Source organism: Echinops telfairi, unplaced genomic scaffold, assembly GCF_000313985.2.
Source record: "Echinops telfairi isolate 266 unplaced genomic scaffold, ASM31398v2 ScPeMD7_18;HRSCAF=68, whole genome shotgun sequence".
Lineage (NCBI taxonomy): Eukaryota > Metazoa > Chordata > Mammalia > Afrosoricida > Tenrecidae > Echinops > Echinops telfairi.
This window is the reverse complement of record NW_022103915.1, coordinates 57,124,532-57,127,956: the sequence shown is the minus strand read 5'-3', so window position 1 is coordinate 57,127,956 and position 3,425 is coordinate 57,124,532.

The window sequence follows — 3,425 nt, the reverse complement described above, 5'->3', positions numbered from 1 at the left end:
ATCTAGTGCCTGAGGGCATATTTTGCTGTTCGTGGTCTACTACTTGGAGATAACGCGTTAGGGTTGATTTGGGTTCTTTCTTTTTTCGTGTGTGAATTTATAGTGATAAAGTATCCTGTGGGTATTGGAGCCCTGTCCCATTGGTTTGTTGTATTTTCATTCTTATTTGTTTCAATGACTTTTTAAATTTCATTTCTTGTATCTTCACTTACCTAGTGCTTTTCAAGCAGGGTATTGTTAAATTACTATGTATTTGATTTTCCCCCCTTGATCTTCATGTGGGTGATTTCCCATTTTATAGTATTGTGATCTGAGAAAATAATTTGTAATATCTCAGTGCTTTAACATTTATTAAAGCTTTCTTCGTAATCTAACACAGGGTCTGCTTTGGAAAATGTTCCATGCGTGCTGGGAAAAAATGTATATTGTGTTCTTGGGTGTAGTGTTCTATATGTGTCTAAGGGTCAAATTGATTGTGCTGTTTACTTTTTCTGTGTCTTGTTGAGTTTATTTCTAGTAGTTCTGCCCTTCCTCAGTGTGGTGTACTGAAACCAAACTCACTGCCATTTAGTCAATGCAGACCCATAATGACTGTACAGGACAGGGTAGAACTGCTCCCGTGGGTCTGTGAGAATGTAACTCTTTACAGGAATGGAAAGCCCAGTCTTTCTCCCACTATTATCACAGTCTCTATTTCCCTCTTCAAATCCGTAAGCATTTGATTCATGTATTTTGAAAATCTTTAGTTGAGGACATAGATAATTATTATGGTTATGTGTTCTGTTCATTTGACCCTTTCATCATTATGTAATGATCTTTGTCTCTGATGGTGGATTTTGCCTCTAAATCTATTCTTTCTAAAGTTAGTAATGCCACTCCCACTTTAAAAATAATTGCTATTAGCTGGAAATAATTTTGAGTTTTAGTCTGTTTTTGCCTTTGTGTCTAAGGTGTGTTAGAACGGGTTGATAAGAGAAAAAATCCAGACACTCATATATATGTGTGAGAGCACTTTATATCAAAGAGTAATTGTACATTAAGAAAACAGTCTAGTCCAGTTCAAATCCAAAGTCTGATATTAGCCCATATATCCAATACTAGTTGATAAATTCCACTTCAGACTCATGCAGCACATCCAATGACGCTGAATGCAGGAAGATCAGCAGCTGGTAAGTGGAAAGTCCTGTTCATTCCGTGGCAGTGGAAGCATCTCCAGGGCTCTGACTGCATTCAGCTTGGCTCCATGTGGCTTCTCAACAGGAAGATGTAGCAGTGTGTGTGTTCCGCCTCCAGGGAGAAAGGAAACTCCCAGAATGCTAATGAAAAGGCCACACCCACAAGCAGGCATCAATCATGCTGTGACCTTATTCCCAGGCTGGACTCCACCCTTATAACCTATTTTTCAAGTTGACATGAAATTGTAACTACCACAGGCGTGTTTCTAGTAAGCAGCACATTAATGGGTCCTGTTTGTTTAACCATTCTGTTACGCTCTGTCTTTTGATTGGTGCATTTGAATTCTGAGTTATTGACATTAAGTATAGAACAGTCTATTCACCCTAGAAATCTACATGACTTCCTTTCTGTTCAAATGTTTTATATTTACATTACTTCCTCTATTTCTTAATTGTCTTCATTGTGATTGATATCTGACTCTTTATTGTCAGTCTTCTAAGTTTGCTAAGATGATTGGGTTGGCTTCTGGGTAGTGTTCTCTTGTGTGTTGATCTCAGGTTAATGCCAGCGTTTGTTGATCCAAAGAACTCTCCTTAGTAACTTTTGTAAGATTTGCCTTGTTTATACTAATTCATTAAATTTCTCCCTGGCTGGAAATTCCCCTATTTCTGATGGATAATTTTGCAGCATAAAAGCTTCTTGATTGGCAATTTTTTTTCTTTCATAGTTTTACATGTCATCCCATTGCCTCCTTGATTGAGTGGTTTCTGCTGGAAAACCAAGTTTAGTGTTACTATTTTCCCTTTGTAGGTAACTCTTTGTTTTCCCTGAACTGCTGAGAATTCTTACCTAGCCTGTGATTTTGGAAAGTGTGATATGTTGTGCCACGAAAGTTTCCTTTGGGATTTCTTGTGTTTGGGCTTCTTTCAGCTTCTTAAATCACTCACTGCTATTAAGTGGATGTGTTAGGTAGCATAGGGACTGGGGCGTCTATTACGCATGCTCAGAGGTTCGAGCTTCTGGCCAGGAAGGGGTGGTACACCTAGGTGGGTGTTACACCTAGATTGGCCCACCTAGGCCAGGTAAATTCAGTTCAGCCAATGGGGTCGACCAGTATTGCCCACCATGCCTCCCAACAGGGCCCCTGAAAAGCCAGAGGTTTTGCTCTGGGCTGTCTTTCCCAGCGGCTGCCACACGATGTAGCACAGCCGGGTTGCGGTCCCGAAACCGTGCGCTGCGGACTCTGTCTGGCTTGAGTTCCATTTACTGTAGAACCTGAAACTGCTCCTATTCTCTATAAACCCACTGGATTACAAACCAGGCTTCGGTATGAATTTTTTATCGCCTGGAGCCAAGGACCAAGGTCTACCACTCCTCTGGTAGATCTGACAGATGCTGACTTTTTTAGTGACAGTATAAGATATGGTAGAACGGCTCCTGTGAATGTCCGAGACTATAACTCTTTACAGGAGTAGAAAGCTTCAGTAGCAGCCCAACTAGATGTTTATTTTTCCCTTTTTCCTGATGGTGGGGAAATTATCTTCCAGCAGGTCTTGGGCAATTTTGTGTGTGTTTTTAATCCGTTTGTTTCTCCTGTTCTGGAATTTCTATCATACTTATATAATTCCTCTCAGAAGTGTCCCACTTAATTCTTAGGCTTTCTTCAGATTTAAAAAAAAGTATGGATTATTCCACTTATAGTTGTTGACAGATTGTCTTCAAGCTCACTAATTTTTGACTTAACATTTAGTCAATTCTGCTTTGTTCTTTCAATGTGTTGTTTATTTCTAACACCTTAATATTTATCTTCTGGATTTCTATTCGGTATCTGTTGTTTTTTAATTTTAACATTTAAATATAATTCATGTATCACACTCTTCAGTGGTTTAAACATACTAAGAAGAGGTGCATCTATTTGCTGGTTTGTATGGCTTCTAATTTTTATTTTGTCAGATATCCTGTTTCCGTGAGTTCTCATAGTTTTTTCTTCTATTTTTTCTGTAGTGCTCTCAATCTTTTTTTCTCAATCTGTTGAACCAGAGCTTAAGAATCATTCTTCTTAATTCATTTTCTGGTCGTTCCAGTGCCTTTACTTCCTCGGGGGTCTTTGGGTTCCACATATTGGTCACTTGTTTGTGCGATTCTGTCTTGTTTCTTTGTATGAACTCTAATTTTCTCTGTGAGACATTGGGATGGTTTTAAATGCTTTCCTTGTTGATCAGATGGTGCTGGAGTGAGTGGTCCGTGTC